This window comes from Symsagittifera roscoffensis, chromosome 8 (genome assembly GCF_963678635.1).
Source record: "Symsagittifera roscoffensis chromosome 8, txSymRosc1.1, whole genome shotgun sequence".
Classification (NCBI taxonomy): Eukaryota; Metazoa; Xenacoelomorpha; order Acoela; family Convolutidae; genus Symsagittifera; species Symsagittifera roscoffensis.
Window position 1 is genome coordinate 21,462,559 of NC_087069.1, and position 13,205 is coordinate 21,475,763.

The following is a 13,205-nucleotide window of genomic DNA, read 5'->3' on the forward strand; positions in this document are numbered from 1 at the left end:
AAATTTTTAATGGATTCTGATCGTTTAGATAAAGAACACTTGGAGAGATCGGCACTAACGGCATCACAGCTGAAAAGGTGAATAGATCAGTCGAGGGAGAATGTTAAAATCATTCGCAAAGGACGAAATAGCAGGGATACAAGCCCTTTGTTTCGACACGACACGGCGATTGCAAAAGAGAGGGCCAGAGCTAAAGAACTCAAACAACTTCTAGAGGCAAACGCTAATTGGAATGCCACCAGACGGGACCTCTCAGACAGCGAATTACGCCGGGTCGTAGATGAAACCAGTACGATAAATCCCGAACTGAGGAAAGAACTTCTATACTCATGGGAACGTGGATTGATTGAAGACAAACAGACCAAATCAAAGGAGGATTTGTCTGGAAGTTTCCTTCGGAAACACGAACAAAGGAAGAGCGGGAAGGCCCTGACAATACCCTTAAAATCCAAGATAGTATCAGCGACACCATCGACCATCAAAATGGCTGCGGGTGCAGTATATAGAAAAAGCGACATTGCACGATCTAAACTGTCACACAGCCCAAAGCCTATAGTGCAGAGAAGAAAAGGAGCCCAACCGGAGAGGAACCGAGAAGTAAACAACAAAAAACAGGAACACTTCCAGTAGAGGAAGACAGTGATTCTGCCGAAGAACACGACGCGAAAGACCGGGGGCTGCGAGATGAAAATCTAGAAGATAGTCAGCTAAAAGAAAAGTTCCAAAACTCACCGAGCGTAGTCACATCGAGAGACACAAGAACCGGCGGAGGCCTTAACTTAGGAGGTAAACGGGGAAAACCGAACAGAGCAGGACCGATAGTCCAGAACACAAAACCGACAAGGGGCAAAACACAAGAATCAGGAACGATGAAAGCTGCTAAAACAGTTACTAAACAACGTGATACGAGTAACGAGGCAGTATACATACCGTCGTCGACACCAAAGGAAGCTCCTATTACCAAGAAGATCACGCAACAGACAAGTGAAAAAGAAATTCTGGACAGATTTCAAAACAATAACATGAGATCTCAAGAATGGGAAGATGTAACAAATCAAGTGTTGACCCGCGGAGTCCAAAAAGAAGCCGAGAAATTAATGTCACGACAAATGGACCCAGTAGATTATTCCACACCAGGATTTGCGGATGAGTCCGATAAAGAGGAAGACACCACGACAGTCAGACGGAGTAATAGACAAACTAAAAACCAGGGTCCGAAGAGGTATGGCAGCCCCGTATCACACTCGATAAAACTGATTGGTTGTGAGGATGATGTCACCGAGTTGAACCTGGCGGCACTTGAGGCCTTCAGATTGCGACTAGCGAAGTTGAACATAAACAACAAGGAAGCGTCGGAAACCAAAACGTTTGACAGGCTAGAGCGACACCTTTTCAGGAGAAAGTTTGGTGCTACGTCACTGGACGAGGCGGGATCATGGAACGCCGCAAGAAACAAAGAAGAAGTTTTAAAGAAAATAACAAAAGACTAAGAAAAGGAGAACAATTTTCTGTAAACTTTGAACAACTCGTATTATTTATAAAATTTCATAAAGTATTATATAAAATTTTATTGTCGTCAGGGGAATGTGGTACCGTGTAGTACTGCTGCCGCAGTAACCTCTGAGAATAGTGCTATTAATTATTCTGTTATGTATTGTTATTATTATTCAAGGCCGTTCATGCAGGCCAATTGAAATAGTCAGTTAGGACATTGCGGTTGAGAGAGAGAGACATGAAAAGACAAGCATGATCTCAGATCTAAAATAAGACAATTTAGCAGTCTAAATTAAAAGTTTTACTTATTCTGTTTTACAAATACTTGAGTTAATCCAACAGCTATCACAGAAGACAAAAAAAACCCACCCCGAGCACAAATATTCCGTTACTTTCGTATCGAAAGTCGGAACAATAAAAGAGATTTAGTTTTACCAACATGATTTTTGGTGAGATTTATTGATAATAATGGCTTTGAATCCCAAAAGAGGTTGATGAAAAAATACAAAAGTAAGCGACGGTCAAAGGCGATAATTAACATGTTTCAAACAGTCGTTATTTTATTATGATTCTGGAGTGACTCAAACTTAGCGAAACCTTACAAACACCATTTACTCAAAGAATTAAGGGTAGGTTCTGGTCATGGACAACTGACAGTGGATGTTGACAACAAGGAGCTGCTTTTAGAAACTTTAGAAGGGAAATTTTTTTATGGATCAAGAGAGCATCGTAAAACAGACTGGTCACACATCAAAAACGGTTTCATGCAATTTCGTTATGCTTCAAAAGAGAAGTTGAATTTCTTGATTGAAATCATTCATTGACGAACTAATTGAGATCATCATAGGAACGTGTGAACATAATAATATAAACAGATCAATAATTTTAGAATACAAAGAAGTATTGAGTTCAATCACAGTGTAGCCATAGACTCAACAGAGTATGGAAAGACGCCAAGAGAAATAATTTGAAATAAGTCTGATAATTTTTTCACTTGGTTGTTGAAATCTCAAGAATGAGTGCAATCGTTTTTATACCTTCAAAAGAGCCAAACAAGCTAAGCTTTGAAGAGGTAAATCATGTCGTGTTTCACAATATGGCATCCAAAATAATTTCTCAACGATCATATTGGAGATTTAAACGGTTTAATTTTACTATAGGAGAGCTTGAGTTACCAAAAACAACAGCCAGTTACTGCACTTTTTCATAAGAATAATTGAAAGATACAAGGTAACAGTGAAAAAAGTTGTGTACAGGAGTTTTTAGATTAAGATCGAACTTATAAGATGTAAAAGGATCATCTCCTGTTCGAAGAGTTTATGGGGTGAGACCAGACATTAATATTCTAAATTAAGAGGAACTCACAGAAACGCTCGACAACAAGAAAAATGATTTTTTTTTGATATAGTGAAAGAAACCCCCAAAACAACTCATGCTCTAAGAGAAAACTTAATTTTGGCGAAAATTCATGAAAAAAAATTAAAGAACCAAAATTTATCGTGAACAATCTTCAAAATGGTGATTCAGTGCAAAATCACAGAACGATCGATAAAAGTGTATGAATGGGCCCAGCGACAGTATAACTGAGTAGAAAACCTACTGTCATGTTGAAACACGGGAAACAAACCTTTCAAGCCCATCGCTCTAGCAGAATTTTTTTTCGAAAAACCAAACAACAAAAAATACATAAGAACATCAAGACATGTTGGTTGTCATGAGTGTGTCATATTGTACAGCAAATTGAAATCAAGTCAAACAAAAGTAGTGCTTAAAGGGTACTGATCATTCATTCCGGGTTCGACCGACAACAAAGAGCACCATCAGTTAATTGTTGAACATGTAATCATCAAAGAGCTACTTATCAGGCCAATAGTTTAAAGTTAAAAACTCGTTTACAACAAACATGAGCAAAGCATTACGGAATCCAATTGATTTCAGGGACAGAACGTGACAGATGCGTACGCAAAAGAATAAGAATGACCCAAAAAGCGCAACCGTGACAAAAAAAAACAGACGTTGAAAGAAAAAATGAAAGAGAATTTCACTCAACGATTGTTTCAATTCGAATCAGTTATAATTAGTAGCAAAAAGTCGGAAAGACAAAATGAATTAAAATGAGCAATCACTGCTTTTCGACGCTTTTTTGCATGCAAAATTTGAAGCCTGACAATCTTGAGCTTTTTGTCACACCGAATTCGAAATGCAAGATCGTCAATTATTCGATGATTATGCTTGCCTAATTTTGAAATACTGCTATGAACATCCAGATTCACTATAAAGTAGCGCGCAAAATAGGTTAAAAAATCGAAATCTAGAATTATTTTCAACAAAAAAAAACAGATTAGGCCGCCCCCCCCCCAAAAAAAAACGGAAGTGAAGATGATTAAATCATTCAAAATTTGGCAACTAGTCGCAGAAAAAAATTAGCCACACTGAGCAACAACTTTTCTGTATCAAGGTTTACTATTCGACGCTTCGGATGCAATTGCCCGCCGTGGTTATACGTTTCGAGCGAAACTCTGCTAATGAACTTTCGACGATATGTTTATTTCAGTTTTAATTTCCGTTGATGTCTAGACAGATGCTCTTTTTAATTAAATTTGTCTGTCCGAACTTTTTGCAACTCTCCATAACAGTAAAATTTCTAAGATAAAAAGCCAAAATTGAAAAAAACTTGGGAATTTTTTTGCCATAGTTGAGATTCTTTGAAACATCGGTTTACTCGGTCTTCAAGTATATGACATTATTTGTGGACTCATGGGACAAATTATACTAATTAAGGGAGAAAATTGAGTGCGGTGACAGTTTTTCATTGGACATCAAAAGCAAAAAAACAGGGTACGAAATGACATTTACGAAAATGAGTTAACCGCTGCAAAATAAACATCTGACGAACTGCTGTACTGGAGGGCGCTTATACACAATTTTGGCCTTGGCAGAAGCTTCAAACACTTAAGAGCGCTTATACAGCACGAGTGTTCACAAATATAATAGAATATCGCCACCGAAGTTTCGAACACCGAAGTGTAATTCTAGTATCAGAAAAGTAGCCCACATTGGATCACTATAGATAGCCAAAGACATTGACTTACTGTTTGTCCGATAGGAAAAACAATTCACTGATTGTCTGACGATGTGCATGAACGCAGATAAGTTATTAGATGTGATGAGGTAAGGGCAACAACAATACTTCTCGAAACATGTCTGGTCCATCTTTTGCGGCACGACAAGTGCATCAAGAAGGCCGAGAGATGTGGAATTTGATTCAAATTACCTGTTCATGGACCTTTCAGATTCTGGCCATGAGTATGCTACCAGTAGCGATGAAGACATACAGACATGGATAAACCAACAAAACTAACAAGCCAATTAGCTCAATACCACAAGGCAACAGAGACGATGGACGAATATACAATAGATAAAAATATCAGGAGCAGGAGAAGAAACTTGAACATAAAGCTCAAAAAGGTGATAGACTCTTTCTTTATCCAAGCTCAGACAAGAAAAAAAAAAACGCATGTCACTCAATCATTAATTCGGTAGTCGTTCCAAGCTAAACAAAAATCTAGACTAGATATTCAAATCAGGTAGTATACTTTAAACGTGATAATTTATGCCATAACCATTGTTGCGACCTTAACTTCTAAAAGAGATAGAGAGAACGAAATGAAAGAGAGCAATAGTCAGTTGAGAGAAATAAGATGCTGAAAACAGTCGTTATTTTATTATTCCTCTTGAGTGGTTCTAATTTTTTAAATTATTGCATTATTGACCTCCCCAGAAACAATATTACGACCATATTTGACCTAAATTTTTGAGCCGAAGCCAAGTTTAAAAAACAGCATTAATTAGAGCCGACAAATAGCGTTTTTGGGCTTTTTAAAGGTTATTTTACAGCTGCGTTTGCTCTTCAGTTAGAAGGTAACTGGCGCCAAAAGGGTTAACCAAAAGTGAAGTCGGAAATAATGCCAAAACGGATCATTTGGATGGCCAGGGGTTGTTGTCTTCCAGAAAAAGACATGCATTGGCCTTGAAACCCTCTACACATTTGAATTCACCAGGTTTCAGCCCTTCGATTGATTTTTGAAAACGCCAAACTTGTGCTTTTAAACAAAAAGTGTTTTAAAAGTATTCTTAGGATATATTTTGTCTTAGTTCTATTTCCAGTTATTGAGTTAGGTCCGATGTGGTTAACTCATAGAGTAATTTCGGATAGGGTACACCGTCTGCTCGTCACGCTATCTTATTTTCGGCCGGATAGATTCGTGCAACTTCTTAGTCTAATACCGATCCTAATCTTACTCTTATACTATCTAGTCTCAGGTTGTTTAACTAGTCTCTGCTAGGCTCAATAGATCTAGGGTATACTGATTTATTGCGGCTGCTGAAGTTCTCTTGGAGAGGCAACTAATTTCTAAGTTAAATTCAAATCTCTCTGGTGCTGAAATTACAAGTAATTTCAGCACTTACAAATAAGTGGGTTGTTAGTTAGATGGATCATGATTGGTTAATATTAAATACTTTACAGTGGTAAAATATCTAATTTATCCAATCATAAAATGTAGTTTAGATCAGGTTCCACCCATCCGGGTTTTTCAGAGTTTTTTAGAATTGTCTTTCTGCAATTCAAAGGATGGATGATGGACGTTGGTATTTGGCGAACATCATATTTCTTCTGGGTTCTCTTGTTAGAGAAGTTCCAGGATCAATCGTTGTGTCTTCTTATGACAACGACTGGGTTTTCTCAACAAACTCAAATCTGATTTCAGAATGGTTGGCTATGACAGGTTTTTCTGTTTCATGTAGAGAACTTCTTTTGTGTTTGACCTTGTCTGGGAATGGCGTGGAGATTGTGCGTGGAGGGGATGCCTGGTTACTCGGATCTGTACGTATACTTGAACATCGAGGTGGTCATTGGTCTAGTTCAATGAAGTCCTTTTCTGCGAAGTCAAGTCGTACTCTAAATCCTTTGAGTTGTGATTGTGGACGGCATATTGATTGTAGTTGGCCATTCTTTTTCGAGTGTAGTGGGGTCATTTTGTCTTTGGATGTTCGTCTTTGGTGTTGTATGCTGATCTATATACTGCAAGGTATAATTTACATTTTATAAAATTTTTATTAGTTCAGTGTTTTAATTATGATTTTGGTTATTTGTTTTCACAAAAGCTTTTTGTTTTAGTTCGGTTTTTTTGAAGAGTTACTCACCCTTGAGTACCTCTTATTAAAAATAGAAGTATGGTCACAAAGCATGGATGTAGCGCGGTGGGTTAGGCCGGCTATGGAGCATGCTCAGGACGTCCTCTCTGGTTGGTTAGGCCAGGAGTGGGAGTATGATTTCGTGCGGTTTCTGTGAGAGGTCCTGTTATGTGATAACGTTTTATGTCGGGTTTGTGGTGGTTTTTCCTATGTTTCGTTGGTTGTGTCTTTTTTTCAAAAATCAAATTGTTTTTGGTTTGGGTTTGTCTTTCGACTTTTTTGTGTTTTATTATTTCTTTCTTAGACTTTATAATAGTCTTCAAAAGAATAAATTATCCAGTTTTAAACTGGGTTTATCCGGTTTGGGTACCGTTGGTTTCCTTTTCTTAGTCATGCTGTTATTCTATGTGTTGTGGTGTTTAGTAAGCTGCGTTGGTTAGTTTTGTTTAGTATATAATTTCTTTCCAACCGGGTTAAAGGAAAGTTTGAAACTTGTTATCGTGTGTTAGAGTTGTTGAGTGTGAAAACTTGAAACTGAAATTCATTATTTAAACAATTCTTCGTGGGCGAGCTGTGCGAGTTTGGATAGAATTCTTGTGCGAGTGAATGAAAATATCAAAAGTTTAGTACTGCACTTTCGTCTTATCAATTTACTACATAGAATTTCAATGTTACTGCTAGTTTTGGGGAAAAATTAAGTTACAAATTTTCATCATTACTAAATTTACTGCTTGTGGGGAAACAATTTATAAATTAATTTACAACATTGGTATGACTTTTATTGAATTTATCTAGTGCAAAATATTAATAGAGTTTTGAAGAATTTGAAGAAGTTTTCTATTTTTTATTTTTCTTTTGTGTTTTTTGCAGATGATCGTGGGATGAAGACTAAAAATCTAAATGAGACATGGATAAAGAATGGTTAGTTTACAATTTGAATTTATTAGTGAAGAATATGTATAAATTATACTTACCTGTTAGTCGTCGGGGAAAAAACCGTGGGGGCAGATGTCGTGTATTATGTTGGAATTTGTTAGTAATTTTGCTAGTATGCGAATGATGTTTTTAGTTTGAAGCAGTGGCCAAAGCAATTGAAGTGCTTTAATAGTTTTTAGTTCTTCAGTGCCAACTGCAAACTCATAAGGTGTGTTTTGGATGAGATTATATAATTTGTGATTGTATTTTGTGTTGTGGATGAATTCTAATATTGGGATTTCTATAGGTTGAATAAATTCATGTGGGATAAGGAAGGGTCTGGATTCTTCTGCGTTAAGGGTCTTCGTGATGGGACAAAAAATATACATTTGGGTTATGGGATCATAATTGCGAAGAATACCGTGAAGGTTAGTATCTTTGATGCAATATGTGAAGTTAAGACAAAATGGTGAAGTGTATTTAGAGTTAATAAACTGAAAACGGTGGTGTGGTTGTCTTGATGGAGTGTGCAGGTCAAAATGATTTTGTATGAAGCGATAGTATGTATATGTGTGGGTTTGTTTAGTGCGTAACATAATGTCGTGTGAGCAGTGCAAATCGCGTTCATGTGGTGCAGGGAAATTAAAGGTTAGTGAAAATAATTGAAATCTTTCTTTAAAACTTTCGTAAGCTTGCATGTCGGTTAGTGCTTCAGAAATGACGTGGTCGAATTTGCGATCAAATTTATTGAGTGTAAATACATATGGTGTTTTGATGAAGAATTTTTCTGTGATTTGTGGGTTAGCGAAGCGATCATCATCTAAAAATTGGTCTTGGTTAGCTCGGATGATGTTATGATCGTAATATTCTAGCGTATATTCGTTAGCTCGGGGTGCAGTGTATGTTTTTAGTGACTTTTTACATCCTATATAAGTAAAATGTCTATGTGTTAGTGGTGTGGTGAGTCGGTATAGCATATCTTGATTTCTTTCTATATCGATGTGAGTATTAGATAATGGTAGGCAAAGGGGATTAGTAAAATGATAATATGATGTCCAATGAAGTGTAGGCATTAAAACATGTTCGTCTACAAAGCTACGTGTGTCGTTAGTGTCATGAGGGGTGTTTAAAGTATACTGTGGAAATGAAGGTAGGGTGATTGTTAAAAAATCTTTCGTGTTAGTGTGATTTGGATGAGCAATATATTCACGGGCTGTTCCTGGTTTTGTTGGAAATGGATGATTTGGGAATTTTCTTTTGAAAGTGCGATAAGCTCTATTAGTGCTATTTGATGATTCGGTGGGTGTGGCTGATGGTGCTAATGATGCGGTATAAGCCGAAGAGAGTGTAGGGGTAGGTGGGTTTGATGATTCTATTGTGGCTGAAATCTGATTTATAGTGGGGGTGTCAAGGTGGAAGGGTTTTTGTTGTAGGGTGATAAAATTATCTAGTTCTTGGGAGATTTGGGGAGTATCTGGAGAATTGGATGATCGGTCTGAATGAAATGAAGAGTAGGTTGGGGTGACTTGGGAAGCGTAAGAGGGTGTAGAAATGGATGGTAGTGGGTTATTTGGTGGGATTGGTTGAAAAGGGGTGTTGAAAAAATTGTGGAGTTGGTTTGAAAATTATTGGATGGAGATGGTTCAGAGTCTGCAAAATCATCAGGGGTTTCAATATTAGGGTTATTGAGTTGTGAAATGGAGTATAAAACTGAAATATGTGAATTAGTGTCTGAATTCATGCCTGATGTTATATTACTGGTTGGGAAATTGGGTGGCGGGAAAGCAAAAAGTGGAATTATTGTAATTGGAGTGTTGAGGTTGGTTGGGTGGGAATTTGAGCGGTGTAGGGATCCAAGTTGTCGGCTCATCGTGGGCTAAAAAAATTATTATTTTGAGACTGAAAAGCGGTGGTATGGGGTTGTTCTATAATTTGTTCATATGTATTTTCATCTTGTGAATGATGTGTCATTATATGTTGAATGGGACTTTGTGATATGGTTGGTCTGAAATTTGGATTATGTGTTATTGCTAAATTTCGAAAATTTCGTGGGACTAGGGATAATGGATGGTTATGTGGTAGGGGTGGTAACTGTGGTGCTGTAGGCGTTATTTCTACATTGTTATGTTCTTCGTCGTATGTGTTCTGTCTTGTTGCTATTTTTGTGTTGTATTCTTTTATTTGTGCGTCTAAAAGAATTTTGTTTATTAATGATGAAAAAATTCCAAAGAATCCTGCAAATAGTATGCGTGCTACACTTGCTTGTCTATTGACTTGTGTGTGTATAGCACATGTGTTATAGATTCCTTTTAAAAGTGAAAAAAGAAATCCTATAAAGTTAAACATTGCGTATAGAATAGTCAACTTTTCTAAGATGTAATAGGGCCATCCTAGAAAATCAACAATTTCATTTTTTAGTGTAACAAAGCTAAAAATATTTATAGGTGAGATATCTTGTGGTCGGTATTTTTCACCGTTTAGATATATATAGTCTTTAATGTCTTTAAAATATCCGCTATAAACTTGTGTATAAATATCTGCAAATCCTGCGGTTTCGGCAAGTTTGCGTAAGTTTTGGTCAATTGATTGTCTTTGTATAGTGTCCATTTGTGTTAATAATTCTAGGAATTGTTGTGTTCTAATGTGATGTTGAATATCGGATTTTGTATATATTCCAATTGATTGTAAGTCGATATTTGGGTTTCGAGCAATAGCTCTAATGCTTTCTGGTGAAATTTTTTTAATTGGTTTTATTAATGTAGGGTATGGTGTAAGAAGGTAGTACTTTTCTTCGTCGGGGTTTAATTGTACGACGTTATGGCTATTTTCTGATCCACATGGAACTGCGGTATCCCAGAAATAGGTTCGTCTTGAAAGTGTGTCAACGAAATGTACTTTATTCTTATAAAAGATAGGGATTCTTTTATAGCATCGTTTATCTTCAAAAACATATAGTGGTGATACTTTTTTGGTACAGGTATAAAACCATAAAATGTTTCCTGCGTAGTCTAAAAAATTTGATATATTTCCTGATAGTAAATATCCTGCGTAGGGTTTTTTTTAGTACTGCTAGTGCTAGTGATTGTAAGATTTGTGTTCTTTCTAAGTCGCATAGTTGGTGAAGTGTTTCTTATTCAGAGAGTGACATTTCTTAAAAAATTCGGCTAATTGTGTAGTCTAATTTCATATCTAAGTGAATAACGTAGTGGATATTACCGAAAAATGTACTATTCATTAGTGATAATTCTTGTAAACGTGTGCTTCTAGTGTCATGGGGCTTTAGATGTCCACCAGGTTGACCTTTACTTTTTTTGAAAATTAACTGGTATATATGATGTTCCTTCATTTATAGGATGACTTGTGGCGTATGGGTCGATTTTTATTTTTCCAGTAGTCATGTCGAATCCTTTTTCGTATTCAACTAATATTTCGGAGTATTGTGTTTTGTGAAGTGGGTTTCTGTATTTACATGCAAGTTCTGTTTCTTGATATATTTGAAAACGTGTCAATTTATTTTCTATATTGTGTATGTTTCTAAAATTAGAACTTATTTTTCGTAATGGATTTACTTGTTCATATGGAATTGATTGTATAAAATAAATTTCGTGAAATTTTATCATTCGAGCGTGTATTTTTACTACTTGAAATGTTGTACATGTGTCTTCGGGGAACCAAACAATTGTTGCTTGTGTTCGTGTTGTAGGGTCAAAATAGCCTTGATCGCTTTTACAAGGTAATCTAATTCCTTGATAGATCATTGTGTTGTCAGATAAATCGCGTGTGAGTTGTATTTTTTCGAGTTGTTTTTTTCCAATCGAAAAACATTATTTCTTGATATCCTTTATTTTTTGTGTCTGCTTTGCAGTTTGATGGGTTATTTATACCAATGTGTGGTATCCAGTGTTTATCGTGTACGTCATAAGTTAATCTTCCGTGTGCGCCGTTGTATGGGTATTTTTCATCTAGTTTTATATGTCCTTGATATCTTTCAAGTTCTGCTTGATGTACAGAATCTGCAAAAACTTGGAAATATATTAGCTTTCTATCTGTGTTTTTATTTCTTGTGATATTTAGTCTGAGTAACTCGTTTTTACAATCTTCGGGATTGAGATGTAAACGTCGTTCGATATTACTCTGGTAGAATGATTCGTGGTCAATTCGGTTTTTATTTCCATTTGAGACTTGTGAACAATGTACTTTCTTTTCAGAAAATGTTGCTGTGAATTTATATCCTATAATTGTTGTTGCTCGGGCTTTTGAATAAAGTGTCGCTATTACATTTGTAGTTTCTATAGCTTGTGGTTCTGTTTCGCATTGTGATACTTGATTTATTGCATATTTGTGTAGTGTTTTTTGTTCATTTTCTTCACAACCGTAATGTGTTACTAATAAATCTTGGGGTCCTGTGCGGGGGGAAGGATTTATGTTCTGGTTGGAGATTACTAGAAAAAGGAGTTCGAGAAAAATTAATATTTTTAGAATATACATGTGTATGATAATCCTGAGTATGGGTTATAAAATGTGATGTAACCAATTGTCTTTTTGGTATATCTGTCGTATTTGTATATTACTTCAGTTGTTATAAATGGTGGTGGTGGTGATTGAGCTGTTATATTTGGTGGGTTTAATGGGTAGGGATGTTGAGCAAGGTTGTTTAGTTTAACCGTGATTTCAAATTTTAATTGTAGACTATTTTGTTGGAGTATTTGGATGTTATGATCACGAATGTCTTCGTGGATGTCTTGTCCATATTGTAATCTATTGAGTGCCCAGTTGTGGAGTCGGTTACTTTCTGGGTGTTGTCCAAATAATGGTGGAGGTGCTGTGAATGTATTCCAGTCTAGTCTCAAAGGAATATTTGTTGATGATTGTTCTCGATATCTAGCGTCGAGGTTAATTGGGAAATTTGAGTTAAAAGGCGTTGGTGAAATCTGGCTTATTGATGGTGTTGATGGTAGTGATAATGTTTCTGGTAGTGATGAGGATGTTGTTGTATCCGTAGAAATATCTATTGGATCATTGATTAAATTTGGTTCACCTTGTGTGAATGATTGTGTTGTCCAATATGGTGGTCAAGATGTTTGGTTTGGGGGCTTAAAGGGATTTTCACGTATTTGTTCAGATGTTGGTGTTGAACCTAAGTAATCCGAGGGTAGGCTTGAGGTGCTACGTTGTGAAGGAAGCGTAGGGGTTTCTGGTAATATACCAATGGGGTTTTCTGGAGTACTTTGTGATGGGGATTGGGGTATATCAAAATGAACTCGGGGGTTTGAAAATTTGTGTTTCGTCGAGGATGTATAATTTGTCTATTTATTTCAACTGTATTTTGATTTTGACTAAGATTTCGTATTCTACTTAATTCTTGTGGTAGTGTTGGGTATAAGTTATATGTTGGTTCACTTAGAGGTGCTTGTCGTTGAACTGGTTCTAGTGGTTCAGATAAGCGAGCGTGTCGTTCTTCAAAGGTATAGGGGTTATCTTGGAAAGAAATTCGTGTAGATGTTTGGGGGTTTTGGGTAGTTGTAGCTGGTGTTGGGTTTTCTTGGGATGATGTCGGTGAAGACTGACTGTGTGATTGTTGGTTAGCAATTTTTGATGGT

The 13,205-nt window shown here is 36.5% G+C and overlaps 1 protein-coding gene across 1 annotated transcript in view; it reads right to left on the reverse strand.

Annotated features, from left to right (window-relative positions):
• LOC134852903 (uncharacterized) overlaps nt 1–13,205 on the reverse strand; it is a 46,048-nt gene that overhangs the window by 8,007 nt on the left and 24,836 nt on the right. The window lies entirely within an intron of this gene.